This window comes from Garra rufa, chromosome 1 (genome assembly GCF_049309525.1).
Source record: "Garra rufa chromosome 1, GarRuf1.0, whole genome shotgun sequence".
NCBI classification, from domain to species: domain Eukaryota; kingdom Metazoa; phylum Chordata; class Actinopteri; order Cypriniformes; family Cyprinidae; genus Garra; species Garra rufa.
Window position 1 is genome coordinate 102,285,409 of NC_133361.1, and position 12,783 is coordinate 102,298,191.

Genomic DNA, 12,783 nt, shown 5'->3' on the forward strand with positions numbered 1-12,783 from the left:
TGAGTGTAAAGACTAGCGGATTTGCATAGTTTATCAAAGTGCTTTAGCATGAAACACTAAATAATTTTTCCGCTATCTTGTAGTGCAACGGTAGAGTGTCTGGCTCCAAATCACCTTGAGGTCAGACGATCTGTTTTTGATCTCCTGAGTATAAAGTCCAACATCAAGAGTGTTCCTTGAGCACCGTATATTTACTGATTTGCATTCTGTGTCAAGGGGGTTAAGCAAAATACATCACCTCTGGGTTCAGGACCTCGTGGCGCAACGGTAGCGCGTCTGACTCCAGATCAGAAGGTTGCGTGTTCAAATCACGTCGGGGTCACGTGATTTCTTGTTGACTTCTAATGTGAAAAGAAGTCCTGTCGTTGTGTGCTGCAGTGGTTTCCAATCCCACCGCTCTGTATGTCTCCCTTATTAAACACACCTGATTAAGATCATTAGCTAGTTAGGAGAGAGCTCCATGAGCTCATCTGGGTGTGTCAGAAAAAGGAGACAGACAAAAATGCAGGGCCGCGTCTTCCAGAGTCATCGTAAGCCTAAGTTGATTGCAACTCTATTGGTTTCAATGCGTCTACGTTGTATTAAGGATTGCAACGCTTTTGGGAAACACAGCCCAGAGCAGGGGGTCCCCAGGATCAGGATTGAAAATCACCAGTGTACTGTGATAGATTTGTATCTTGACCTGTTATTTATATTAAGCCTGAGATCTCATGTAATAACCATTCCTGTCATTGTGTACTGTGACAGATCTGCCTCTTGACGTGTTACTTTTGCATATCTTGCCCTGCAATCTCTGAAGAAATCGTGGAAACATCTACGTGCCGAATTCAAAAGCCAGCTCCTTCGAGCCGGAATCGAACCAGCGACCTAAGGATAGCCAATGTATCATCTACAGTCCTCCGCTCTACCAGCTGAGCTATCGAAGGCAGGATGACAAAAGGTGGCTTAAGCAGGAAACACCAGATAGGTTTGTGGTGTCTTGGGGTACAACGGTAGCTTGGCTGAATCCAGATCAGACGGTTGCATGTTCCAATCACATCAGTTGATCTCTTCTTGACATCCATAGTATAAAGTCTACAGCCCTTTACCGTGACTGATTTGCAAATTGAATCAAAGCAATTAAGCAAGGAACGCCGACTTGTTTTCTCGACAGAGTGCGCTTGACCCGGGATCGGGAGGTTGCGTGTTCCAATTATGTTGAGGTCAAGCGAACTGTTCTTGACTTTGTGAGTGTAAAGACTAGCGGATTTGCATAGTTTATCAAAGTGCTTTAGCATGAAACACTAAATAATTTTTCCGCTATCTTGTAGTGCAACGGTAGAGTGTCTGGCTCCAAATCACCTTGAGGTCAGACGATCTGTTTTTGATCTCCTGAGTATAAAGTCCAACATCAAGAGTGTTCCTTGAGCACCGTATATTTACTGATTTGCATTCTGTGTCAAGGGGGTTAAGCAAAATACATCACCTCTGGGTTCAGGACCTCGTGGCGCAACGGTAGTGTGTCTGACTCCAGATCAGAAGGTTGCGTGTTCAAATCACGTCGGGGTCACGTGATTTCTTGTTGACTTGTAATGTGAAAAGAAGTCCTGTCGTTGTGTGCTGCAGTGGTTTCCAATCCCACCGCTCTGTATGTCTCCCTTATTAAACACACCTGATTAAGATCATTAGCTAGTTAGGAGAGAGCTCCATGAGCTCATCTGGGTGTGTCAGAAAAAGGAGACAGACAAAAATGCAGGGCCGCGTCTTCCAGAGTCATCGTAAGCCTAAGTTGATTGCAACTCTATTGGTTTCAATGCGTCTACGTTGTATTAAGGATTGCAACGCTTTTGGGAAACACAGCCCAGAGCAGGGGGTCCCCAGGATCAGGATTGAAAATCACCAGTGTACTGTGATAGATTTGTATCTTGACCTGTTATTTTTATTAAGCCTGAGATCTCATGTAATAACCATTCCTGTCATTGTGTACTGTGACAGATCTGCCTCTTGACGTGTTACTTTTGCATATCTTGCCCTGCAATCTCTGAAGAAATCGTGGAAACATCTACGTGCCGAATTCAAAAGCCAGCTCCTTCGAGCCGGAATCGAACCAGCGACCTAAGGATAGCCAATGTATCATCTACAGTCCTCCGCTCTACCAGCTGAGCTATCGAAGGCAGGATGACAAAAGGTGGCTTAAGCAGGAAACACCAGATAGGTTTGTGGTGTCTTGGGGTACAACGGTAGCTTGGCTGAATCCAGATCAGACGGTTGCATGTTCCAATCACATCAGTTGATCTCTTCTTGACATCCATAGTATAAAGTCTACAGCCCTTTACCGTGACTGATTTGCAAATTGAATCAAAGCAATTAAGCAAGGAACGCCGACTTGTTTTCTCGACAGAGTGCGCCTGACCCGGGATCGGGAGGTTGCGTGTTCCAATTATGTTGAGGTCAAGCGAACTGTTCTTGACTTTGTGAGTGTAAAGACTAGCGGATTTGCATAGTTTATCAAAGTGCTTTAGCATGAAACACTAAATAATTTTTCCGCTATCTTGTAGTGCAACGGTAGAGTGTCTGGCTCCAAATCACCTTGAGGTCAGACGATCTGTTTTTGATCTCCTGAGTATAAAGTCCAACATCAAGAGTGTTCCTTGAGCACCGTATATTTACTGATTTGCATTCTGTGTCAAGGGGGTTAAGCAAAATACATCACCTCTGGGTTCAGGACCTCGTGGCGCAACGGTAGCGCGTCTGACTCCAGATCAGAAGGTTGCGTGTTCAAATCACGTCGGGGTCACGTGATTTCTTGTTGACTTCTAATGTGAAAAGAAGTCCTGTCGTTGTGTGCTGCAGTGGTTTCCAATCCCACCGCTCTGTATGTCTCCCTTATTAAACACACCTGATTAAGATCATTAGCTAGTTAGGAGAGAGCTCCATGAGCTCATCTGGGTGTGTCAGAAAAAGGAGACAGACAAAAATGCAGGGCCGCGTCTTCCAGAGTCATCGTAAGCCTAAGTTGATTGCAACTCTATTGGTTTCAATGCGTCTACGTTGTATTAAGGATTGCAACGCTTTTGGGAAACACAGCCCAGAGCAGGGGGTCCCCAGGATCAGGATTGAAAATCACCAGTGTACTGTGATAGATTTGTATCTTGACCTGTTATTTATATTAAGCCTGAGATCTCATGTAATAACCATTCCTGTCATTGTGTACTGTGACAGATCTGCCTCTTGACGTGTTACTTTTGCATATCTTGCCCTGCAATCTCTGAAGAAATCGTGGAAACATCTACGTGCCGAATTCAAAAGCCAGCTCCTTCGAGCCGGAATCGAACCAGCGACCTAAGGATAGCCAATGTATCATCTACAGTCCTCCGCTCTACCAGCTGAGCTATCGAAGGCAGGATGACAAAAGGTGGCTTAAGCAGGAAACACCAGATAGGTTTGTGGTGTCTTGGGGTACAACGGTAGCTTGGCTGAATCCAGATCAGACGGTTGCATGTTCCAATCACATCAGTTGATCTCTTCTTGACATCCATAGTATAAAGTCTACAGCCCTTTACCGTGACTGATTTGCAAATTGAATCAAAGCAATTAAGCAAGGAACGCCGACTTGTTTTCTCGACAGAGTGCGCTTGACCCGGGATCGGGAGGTTGCGTGTTCCAATTATGTTGAGGTCAAGCGAACTGTTCTTGACTTTGTGAGTGTAAAGACTAGCGGATTTGCATAGTTTATCAAAGTGCTTTAGCATGAAACACTAAATAATTTTTCCGCTATCTTGTAGTGCAACGGTAGAGTGTCTGGCTCCAAATCACCTTGAGGTCAGACGATCTGTTTTTGATCTCCTGAGTATAAAGTCCAACATCAAGAGTGTTCCTTGAGCACCGTATATTTACTGATTTGCATTCTGTGTCAAGGGGGTTAAGCAAAATACATCACCTCTGGGTTCAGGACCTCGTGGCGCAACGGTAGTGTGTCTGACTCCAGATCAGAAGGTTGCGTGTTCAAATCACGTCGGGGTCACGTGATTTCTTGTTGACTTGTAATGTGAAAAGAAGTCCTGTCGTTGTGTGCTGCAGTGGTTTCCAATCCCACCGCTCTGTATGTCTCCCTTATTAAACACACCTGATTAAGATCATTAGCTAGTTAGGAGAGAGCTCCATGAGCTCATCTGGGTGTGTCAGAAAAAGGAGACAGACAAAAATGCAGGGCCGCGTCTTCCAGAGTCATCGTAAGCCTAAGTTGATTGCAACTCTATTGGTTTCAATGCGTCTACGTTGTATTAAGGATTGCAACGCTTTTGGGAAACACAGCCCAGAGCAGGGGGTCCCCAGGATCAGGATTGAAAATCACCAGTGTACTGTGATAGATTTGTATCTTGACCTGTTATTTTTATTAAGCCTGAGATCTCATGTAATAACCATTCCTGTCATTGTGTACTGTGACAGATCTGCCTCTTGACGTGTTACTTTTGCATATCTTGCCCTGCAATCTCTGAAGAAATCGTGGAAACATCTACGTGCCGAATTCAAAAGCCAGCTCCTTCGAGCCGGAATCTAACCAGCGACCTAAGGATAGCCAATGTATCATCTACAGTCCTCCGCTCTACCAGCTGAGCTATCGAAGGCAGGATGACAAAAGGTGGCTTAAGCAGGAAACACCAGATAGGTTTGTGGTGTCTTGGGGTACAACGGTAGCTTGGCTGAATCCAGATCAGACGGTTGCATGTTCCAATCACATCAGTTGATCTCTTCTTGACATCCATAGTATAAAGTCTACAGCCCTTTACCGTGACTGATTTGCAAATTGAATCAAAGCAATTAAGCAAGGAACGCCGACTTGTTTTCTCGACAGAGTGCGCCTGACCCGGGATCGGGAGGTTGCGTGTTCCAATTATGTTGAGGTCAAGCGAACTGTTCTTGACTTTGTGAGTGTAAAGACTAGCGGATTTGCATAGTTTATCAAAGTGCTTTAGCATGAAACACTAAATAATTTTTCCGCTATCTTGTAGTGCAACGGTAGAGTGTCTGGCTCCAAATCACCTTGAGGTCAGACGATCTGTTTTTGATCTCCTGAGTATAAAGTCCAACATCAAGAGTGTTCCTTGAGCACCGTATATTTACTGATTTGCATTCTGTGTCAAGGGGGTTAAGCAAAATACATCACCTCTGGGTTCAGGACCTCGTGGCGCAACGGTAGCGCGTCTGACTCCAGATCAGAAGGTTGCGTGTTCAAATCACGTCGGGGTCACGTGATTTCTTGTTGACTTCTAATGTGAAAAGAAGTCCTGTCGTTGTGTGCTGCAGTGGTTTCCAATCCCACCGCTCTGTATGTCTCCCTTATTAAACACACCTGATTAAGATCATTAGCTAGTTAGGAGAGAGCTCCATGAGCTCATCTGGGTGTGTCAGAAAAAGGAGACAGACAAAAATGCAGGGCCGCGTCTTCCAGAGTCATCGTAAGCCTAAGTTGATTGCAACTCTATTGGTTTCAATGCGTCTACGTTGTATTAAGGATTGCAACGCTTTTGGGAAACACAGCCCAGAGCAGGGGGTCCCCAGGATCAGGATTGAAAATCACCAGTGTACTGTGATAGATTTGTATCTTGACCTGTTATTTATATTAAGCCTGAGATCTCATGTAATAACCATTCCTGTCATTGTGTACTGTGACAGATCTGCCTCTTGACGTGTTACTTTTGCATATCTTGCCCTGCAATCTCTGAAGAAATCGTGGAAACATCTACGTGCCGAATTCAAAAGCCAGCTCCTTCGAGCCGGAATCGAACCAGCGACCTAAGGATAGCCAATGTATCATCTACAGTCCTCCGCTCTACCAGCTGAGCTATCGAAGGCAGGATGACAAAAGGTGGCTTAAGCAGGAAACACCAGATAGGTTTGTGGTGTCTTGGGGTACAACGGTAGCTTGGCTGAATCCAGATCAGACGGTTGCATGTTCCAATCACATCAGTTGATCTCTTCTTGACATCCATAGTATAAAGTCTACAGCCCTTTACCGTGACTGATTTGCAAATTGAATCAAAGCAATTAAGCAAGGAACGCCGACTTGTTTTCTCGACAGAGTGCGCTTGACCCGGGATCGGGAGGTTGCGTGTTCCAATTATGTTGAGGTCAAGCGAACTGTTCTTGACTTTGTGAGTGTAAAGACTAGCGGATTTGCATAGTTTATCAAAGTGCTTTAGCATGAAACACTAAATAATTTTTCCGCTATCTTGTAGTGCAACGGTAGAGTGTCTGGCTCCAAATCACCTTGAGGTCAGACGATCTGTTTTTGATCTCCTGAGTATAAAGTCCAACATCAAGAGTGTTCCTTGAGCACCGTATATTTACTGATTTGCATTCTGTGTCAAGGGGGTTAAGCAAAATACATCACCTCTGGGTTCAGGACCTCGTGGCGCAACGGTAGCGCGTCTGACTCCAGATCAGAAGGTTGCGTGTTCAAATCACGTCGGGGTCACGTGATTTCTTGTTGACTTCTAATGTGAAAAGAAGTCCTGTCGTTGTGTGCTGCAGTGGTTTCCAATCCCACCGCTCTGTATGTCTCCCTTATTAAACACACCTGATTAAGATCATTAGCTAGTTAGGAGAGAGCTCCATGAGCTCATCTGGGTGTGTCAGAAAAAGGAGACAGACAAAAATGCAGGGCCGCGTCTTCCAGAGTCATCGTAAGCCTAAGTTGATTGCAACTCTATTGGTTTCAATGCGTCTACGTTGTATTAAGGATTGCAACGCTTTTGGGAAACACAGCCCAGAGCAGGGGGTCCCCAGGATCAGGATTGAAAATCACCAGTGTACTGTGATAGATTTGTATCTTGACCTGTTATTTATATTAAGCCTGAGATCTCATGTAATAACCATTCCTGTCATTGTGTACTGTGACAGATCTGCCTCTTGACGTGTTACTTTTGCATATCTTGCCCTGCAATCTCTGAAGAAATCGTGGAAACATCTACGTGCCGAATTCAAAAGCCAGCTCCTTCGAGCCGGAATCGAACCAGCGACCTAAGGATAGCCAATGTATCATCTACAGTCCTCCGCTCTACCAGCTGAGCTATCGAAGGCAGGATGACAAAAGGTGGCTTAAGCAGGAAACACCAGATAGGTTTGTGGTGTCTTGGGGTACAACGGTAGCTTGGCTGAATCCAGATCAGACGGTTGCATGTTCCAATCACATCAGTTGATCTCTTCTTGACATCCATAGTATAAAGTCTACAGCCCTTTACCGTGACTGATTTGCAAATTGAATCAAAGCAATTAAGCAAGGAACGCCGACTTGTTTTCTCGACAGAGTGCGCCTGACCCGGGATCGGGAGGTTGCGTGTTCCAATTATGTTGAGGTCAAGCGAACTGTTCTTGACTTTGTGAGTGTAAAGACTAGCGGATTTGCATAGTTTATCAAAGTGCTTTAGCATGAAACACTAAATAATTTTTCCGCTATCTTGTAGTGCAACGGTAGAGTGTCTGGCTCCAAATCACCTTGAGGTCAGACGATCTGTTTTTGATCTCCTGAGTATAAAGTCCAACATCAAGAGTGTTCCTTGAGCACCGTATATTTACTGATTTGCATTCTGTGTCAAGGGGGCTAAGCAAAATACATCACCTCTGGGTTCAGGACCTCGTGGCGCAACGGTAGTGTGTCTGACTCCAGATCAGAAGGTTGCGTGTTCAAATCACGTCGGGGTCACGTGATTTCTTGTTGACTTGTAATGTGAAAAGAAGTCCTGTCGTTGTGTGCTGCAGTGGTTTCCAATCCCACCGCTCTGTATGTCTCCCTTATTAAACACACCTGATTAAGATCATTAGCTAGTTAGGAGAGAGCTCCATGAGCTCATCTGGGTGTGTCAGAAAAAGGAGACAGACAAAAATGCAGGGCCGCGTCTTCCAGAGTCATCGTAAGCCTAAGTTGATTGCAACTCTATTGGTTTCAATGCGTCTACGTTGTATTAAGGATTGCAACGCTTTTGGGAAACACAGCCCAGAGCAGGGGGTCCCCAGGATCAGGATTGAAAATCACCAGTGTACTGTGATAGATTTGTATCTTGACCTGTTATTTTTATTAAGCCTGAGATCTCATGTAATAACCATTCCTGTCATTGTGTACTGTGACAGATCTGCCTCTTGACGTGTTACTTTTGCATATCTTGCCCTGCAATCTCTGAAGAAATCGTGGAAACATCTACGTGCCGAATTCAAAAGCCAGCTCCTTCGAGCCGGAATCGAACCAGCGACCTAAGGATAGCCAATGTATCATCTACAGTCCTCCGCTCTACCAGCTGAGCTATCGAAGGCAGGATGACAAAAGGTGGCTTAAGCAGGAAACACCAGATAGGTTTGTGGTGTCTTGGGGTACAACGGTAGCTTGGCTGAATCCAGATCAGACGGTTGCATGTTCCAATCACATCAGTTGATCTCTTCTTGACATCCATAGTATAAAGTCTACAGCCCTTTACCGTGACTGATTTGCAAATTGAATCAAAGCAATTAAGCAAGGAACGCCGACTTGTTTTCTCGACAGAGTGCGCCTGACCCGGGATCGGGAGGTTGCGTGTTCCAATTATGTTGAGGTCAAGCGAACTGTTCTTGACTTTGTGAGTGTAAAGACTAGCGGATTTGCATAGTTTATCAAAGTGCTTTAGCATGAAACACTAAATAATTTTTCCGCTATCTTGTAGTGCAACGGTAGAGTGTCTGGCTCCAAATCACCTTGAGGTCAGACGATCTGTTTTTGATCTCCTGAGTATAAAGTCCAACATCAAGAGTGTTCCTTGAGCACCGTATATTTACTGATTTGCATTCTGTGTCAAGGGGGTTAAGCAAAATACATCACCTCTGGGTTCAGGACCTCGTGGCGCAACGGTAGCGCGTCTGACTCCAGATCAGAAGGTTGCGTGTTCAAATCACGTCGGGGTCACGTGATTTCTTGTTGACTTCTAATGTGAAAAGAAGTCCTGTCGTTGTGTGCTGCAGTGGTTTCCAATCCCACCGCTCTGTATGTCTCCCTTATTAAACACACCTGATTAAGATCATTAGCTAGTTAGGAGAGAGCTCCATGAGCTCATCTGGGTGTGTCAGAAAAAGGAGACAGACAAAAATGCAGGGCCGCGTCTTCCAGAGTCATCGTAAGCCTAAGTTGATTGCAACTCTATTGGTTTCAATGCGTCTACGTTGTATTAAGGATTGCAACGCTTTTGGGAAACACAGCCCAGAGCAGGGGGTCCCCAGGATCAGGATTGAAAATCACCAGTGTACTGTGATAGATTTGTATCTTGACCTGTTATTTATATTAAGCCTGAGATCTCATGTAATAACCATTCCTGTCATTGTGTACTGTGACAGATCTGCCTCTTGACGTGTTACTTTTGCATATCTTGCCCTGCAATCTCTGAAGAAATCGTGGAAACATCTACGTGCCGAATTCAAAAGCCAGCTCCTTCGAGCCGGAATCGAACCAGCGACCTAAGGATAGCCAATGTATCATCTACAGTCCTCCGCTCTACCAGCTGAGCTATCGAAGGCAGGATGACAAAAGGTGGCTTAAGCAGGAAACACCAGATAGGTTTGTGGTGTCTTGGGGTACAACGGTAGCTTGGCTGAATCCAGATCAGACGGTTGCATGTTCCAATCACATCAGTTGATCTCTTCTTGACATCCATAGTATAAAGTCTACAGCCCTTTACCGTGACTGATTTGCAAATTGAATCAAAGCAATTAAGCAAGGAACGCCGACTTGTTTTCTCGACAGAGTGCGCTTGACCCGGGATCGGGAGGTTGCGTGTTCCAATTATGTTGAGGTCAAGCGAACTGTTCTTGACTTTGTGAGTGTAAAGACTAGCGGATTTGCATAGTTTATCAAAGTGCTTTAGCATGAAACACTAAATAATTTTTCCGCTATCTTGTAGTGCAACGGTAGAGTGTCTGGCTCCAAATCACCTTGAGGTCAGACGATCTGTTTTTGATCTCCTGAGTATAAAGTCCAACATCAAGAGTGTTCCTTGAGCACCGTATATTTACTGATTTGCATTCTGTGTCAAGGGGGTTAAGCAAAATACATCACCTCTGGGTTCAGGACCTCGTGGCGCAACGGTAGCGCGTCTGACTCCAGATCAGAAGGTTGCGTGTTCAAATCACGTCGGGGTCACGTGATTTCTTGTTGACTTCTAATGTGAAAAGAAGTCCTGTCGTTGTGTGCTGCAGTGGTTTCCAATCCCACCGCTCTGTATGTCTCCCTTATTAAACACACCTGATTAAGATCATTAGCTAGTTAGGAGAGAGCTCCATGAGCTCATCTGGGTGTGTCAGAAAAAGGAGACAGACAAAAATGCAGGGCCGCGTCTTCCAGAGTCATCGTAAGCCTAAGTTGATTGCAACTCTATTGGTTTCAATGCGTCTACGTTGTATTAAGGATTGCAACGCTTTTGGGAAACACAGCCCAGAGCAGGGGGTCCCCAGGATCAGGATTGAAAATCACCAGTGTACTGTGATAGATTTGTATCTTGACCTGTTATTTATATTAAGCCTGAGATCTCATGTAATAACCATTCCTGTCATTGTGTACTGTGACAGATCTGCCTCTTGACGTGTTACTTTTGCATATCTTGCCCTGCAATCTCTGAAGAAATCGTGGAAACATCTACGTGCCGAATTCAAAAGCCAGCTCCTTCGAGCCGGAATCGAACCAGCGACCTAAGGATAGCCAATGTATCATCTACAGTCCTCCGCTCTACCAGCTGAGCTATCGAAGGCAGGATGACAAAAGGTGGCTTAAGCAGGAAACACCAGATAGGTTTGTGGTGTCTTGGGGTACAACGGTAGCTTGGCTGAATCCAGATCAGACGGTTGCATGTTCCAATCACATCAGTTGATCTCTTCTTGACATCCATAGTATAAAGTCTACAGCCCTTTACCGTGACTGATTTGCAAATTGAATCAAAGCAATTAAGCAAGGAACGCCGACTTGTTTTCTCGACAGAGTGCGCTTGACCCGGGATCGGGAGGTTGCGTGTTCCAATTATGTTGAGGTCAAGCGAACTGTTCTTGACTTTGTGAGTGTAAAGACTAGCGGATTTGCATAGTTTATCAAAGTGCTTTAGCATGAAACACTAAATAATTTTTCCGCTATCTTGTAGTGCAACGGTAGAGTGTCTGGCTCCAAATCACCTTGAGGTCAGACGATCTGTTTTTGATCTCCTGAGTATAAAGTCCAACATCAAGAGTGTTCCTTGAGCACCGTATATTTACTGATTTGCATTCTGTGTCAAGGGGGTTAAGCAAAATACATCACCTCTGGGTTCAGGACCTCGTGGCGCAACGGTAGTGTGTCTGACTCCAGATCAGAAGGTTGCGTGTTCAAATCACGTCGGGGTCACGTGATTTCTTGTTGACTTGTAATGTGAAAAGAAGTCCTGTCGTTGTGTGCTGCAGTGGTTTCCAATCCCACCGCTCTGTATGTCTCCCTTATTAAATACACCTGATTAAGATCATTAGCTAGTTAGGAGAGAGCTCCATGAGCTCATCTGGGTGTGTCAGAAAAAGGAGACAGACAAAAATGCAGGGCCGCGTCTTCCAGAGTCATCGTAAGCCTAAGTTGATTGCAACTCTATTGGTTTCAATGCGTCTACGTTGTATTAAGGATTGCAACGCTTTTGGGAAACACAGCCCAGAGCAGGGGGTCCCCAGGATCAGGATTGAAAATCACCAGTGTACTGTGATAGATTTGTATCTTGACCTGTTATTTTTATTAAGCCTGAGATCTCATGTAATAACCATTCCTGTCATTGTGTACTGTGACAGATCTGCCTCTTGACGTGTTACTTTTGCATATCTTGCCCTGCAATCTCTGAAGAAATCGTGGAAACATCTACGTGCCGAATTCAAAAGCCAGCTCCTTCGAGCCGGAATCGAACCAGCGACCTAAGGATAGACAATGTATCATCTACAGTCCTCCGCTCTACCAGCTGAGCTATCGAAGGCAGGATGACAAAAGGTGGCTTAAGCAGGAAACACCAGATAGGTTTGTGGTGTCTTGGGGTACAACGGTAGCTTGGCTGAATCCAGATCAGACGGTTGCATGTTCCAATCACATCAGTTGATCTCTTCTTGACATCCATAGTATAAAGTCTACAGCCCTTTACTGTGACTGATTTGCAAATTGAATCAAAGCAATTAAGCAAGGAACGCCGACTTGTTTTCTCGACAGAGTGCGCCTGACCCGGGATCGGGAGGTTGCGTGTTCCAATTATGTTGAGGTCAAGCGAACTGTTCTTGACTTTGTGAGTGTAAAGACTAGCGGATTTGCATAGTTTATCAAAGTGCTTTAGCATGAAACACTAAATAATTTTTCCGCTATCTTGTAGTGCAACGGTAGAGTGTCTGGCTCCAAATCACCTTGAGGTCAGACGATCTGTTTTTGATCTCCTGAGTATAAAGTCCCAACATCAAGAGTGTTCCTTGAGCACCGTATATTTACTGATTTGCATTCTGTGTCAAGGGGGTTAAGCAAAATACATCACCTCTGGGTTCAGGACCTCGTGGCGCAACGGTAGCGCGTCTGACTCCAGATCAGAAGGTTGCGTGTTCAAATCACGTCGGGGTCACGTGATTTCTTGTTGACTTCTAATGTGAAAAGAAGTCCTGTCGTTGTGTGCTGCAGTGGTTTCCAATCCCACCGCTCTGTATGTCTCCCTTATTAAACACACCTGATTAAGATCATTAGCTAGTTAGGAGAGAGCTCCATGAGCTCATCTGGGTGTGTCAGAAAAAGGAGACAGACAAAAATGCAGGGCC

At 45.0% G+C, this 12,783-nt stretch overlaps 20 non-coding genes across 20 annotated transcripts; 11 read left to right on the top strand and 9 right to left on the bottom strand.

Annotated features, from left to right (window-relative positions):
* Nucleotides 1–250: 250 nt before the first annotated feature.
* On the top strand, nt 251–322 carry trnaw-cca (transfer RNA tryptophan (anticodon CCA)). Its single transcript has one exon. It is a non-coding gene; the product is annotated as a tRNA-Trp (tRNA).
* Nucleotides 323–839: 517 nt separating this feature from the next.
* On the bottom strand, nt 840–926 carry trnay-gua (transfer RNA tyrosine (anticodon GUA)). Its single transcript is given in 2 exon segments — nt 840–875; nt 890–926. It is a non-coding gene; the product is annotated as a tRNA-Tyr (tRNA).
* Nucleotides 927–1,477: 551 nt separating this feature from the next.
* Nucleotides 1,478–1,549, top strand: trnaw-cca (transfer RNA tryptophan (anticodon CCA)). The gene has a single exon. It is a non-coding gene; the product is annotated as a tRNA-Trp (tRNA).
* Nucleotides 1,550–2,066: 517 nt separating this feature from the next.
* On the bottom strand, nt 2,067–2,153 carry trnay-gua (transfer RNA tyrosine (anticodon GUA)). Its single transcript is given in 2 exon segments — nt 2,067–2,102; nt 2,117–2,153. It is a non-coding gene; the product is annotated as a tRNA-Tyr (tRNA).
* Nucleotides 2,154–2,704: 551 nt separating this feature from the next.
* Nucleotides 2,705–2,776, top strand: trnaw-cca (transfer RNA tryptophan (anticodon CCA)). Its single transcript has one exon. It is a non-coding gene; the product is annotated as a tRNA-Trp (tRNA).
* Nucleotides 2,777–3,293: 517 nt separating this feature from the next.
* Nucleotides 3,294–3,380, bottom strand: trnay-gua (transfer RNA tyrosine (anticodon GUA)). Its single transcript is given in 2 exon segments — nt 3,294–3,329; nt 3,344–3,380. It is a non-coding gene; the product is annotated as a tRNA-Tyr (tRNA).
* A 551-nt stretch (nt 3,381–3,931) lies between these two features.
* On the top strand, nt 3,932–4,003 carry trnaw-cca (transfer RNA tryptophan (anticodon CCA)). Its single transcript has one exon. It is a non-coding gene; the product is annotated as a tRNA-Trp (tRNA).
* Nucleotides 4,004–5,158: 1,155 nt separating this feature from the next.
* On the top strand, nt 5,159–5,230 carry trnaw-cca (transfer RNA tryptophan (anticodon CCA)). Its single transcript has one exon. It is a non-coding gene; the product is annotated as a tRNA-Trp (tRNA).
* A 517-nt stretch (nt 5,231–5,747) lies between these two features.
* On the bottom strand, nt 5,748–5,834 carry trnay-gua (transfer RNA tyrosine (anticodon GUA)). The gene is given in 2 exon segments: nt 5,748–5,783; nt 5,798–5,834. It is a non-coding gene; the product is annotated as a tRNA-Tyr (tRNA).
* A 551-nt stretch (nt 5,835–6,385) lies between these two features.
* On the top strand, nt 6,386–6,457 carry trnaw-cca (transfer RNA tryptophan (anticodon CCA)). Its single transcript has one exon. It is a non-coding gene; the product is annotated as a tRNA-Trp (tRNA).
* Nucleotides 6,458–6,974: 517 nt separating this feature from the next.
* On the bottom strand, nt 6,975–7,061 carry trnay-gua (transfer RNA tyrosine (anticodon GUA)). The gene is given in 2 exon segments: nt 6,975–7,010; nt 7,025–7,061. It is a non-coding gene; the product is annotated as a tRNA-Tyr (tRNA).
* Nucleotides 7,062–7,612: 551 nt separating this feature from the next.
* Nucleotides 7,613–7,684, top strand: trnaw-cca (transfer RNA tryptophan (anticodon CCA)). Its single transcript has one exon. It is a non-coding gene; the product is annotated as a tRNA-Trp (tRNA).
* A 517-nt stretch (nt 7,685–8,201) lies between these two features.
* Nucleotides 8,202–8,288, bottom strand: trnay-gua (transfer RNA tyrosine (anticodon GUA)). Its single transcript is given in 2 exon segments — nt 8,202–8,237; nt 8,252–8,288. It is a non-coding gene; the product is annotated as a tRNA-Tyr (tRNA).
* A 551-nt stretch (nt 8,289–8,839) lies between these two features.
* Nucleotides 8,840–8,911, top strand: trnaw-cca (transfer RNA tryptophan (anticodon CCA)). The gene has a single exon. It is a non-coding gene; the product is annotated as a tRNA-Trp (tRNA).
* Nucleotides 8,912–9,428: 517 nt separating this feature from the next.
* trnay-gua (transfer RNA tyrosine (anticodon GUA)) lies at nt 9,429–9,515 on the bottom strand. The gene is given in 2 exon segments: nt 9,429–9,464; nt 9,479–9,515. It is a non-coding gene; the product is annotated as a tRNA-Tyr (tRNA).
* A 551-nt stretch (nt 9,516–10,066) lies between these two features.
* On the top strand, nt 10,067–10,138 carry trnaw-cca (transfer RNA tryptophan (anticodon CCA)). Its single transcript has one exon. It is a non-coding gene; the product is annotated as a tRNA-Trp (tRNA).
* Nucleotides 10,139–10,655: 517 nt separating this feature from the next.
* trnay-gua (transfer RNA tyrosine (anticodon GUA)) lies at nt 10,656–10,742 on the bottom strand. Its single transcript is given in 2 exon segments — nt 10,656–10,691; nt 10,706–10,742. It is a non-coding gene; the product is annotated as a tRNA-Tyr (tRNA).
* A 551-nt stretch (nt 10,743–11,293) lies between these two features.
* trnaw-cca (transfer RNA tryptophan (anticodon CCA)) lies at nt 11,294–11,365 on the top strand. Its single transcript has one exon. It is a non-coding gene; the product is annotated as a tRNA-Trp (tRNA).
* Nucleotides 11,366–11,882: 517 nt separating this feature from the next.
* trnay-gua (transfer RNA tyrosine (anticodon GUA)) lies at nt 11,883–11,969 on the bottom strand. The gene is given in 2 exon segments: nt 11,883–11,918; nt 11,933–11,969. It is a non-coding gene; the product is annotated as a tRNA-Tyr (tRNA).
* Nucleotides 11,970–12,521: 552 nt separating this feature from the next.
* Nucleotides 12,522–12,593, top strand: trnaw-cca (transfer RNA tryptophan (anticodon CCA)). Its single transcript has one exon. It is a non-coding gene; the product is annotated as a tRNA-Trp (tRNA).
* The last annotated feature ends 190 nt before the right edge of the window (nt 12,594–12,783 follow it).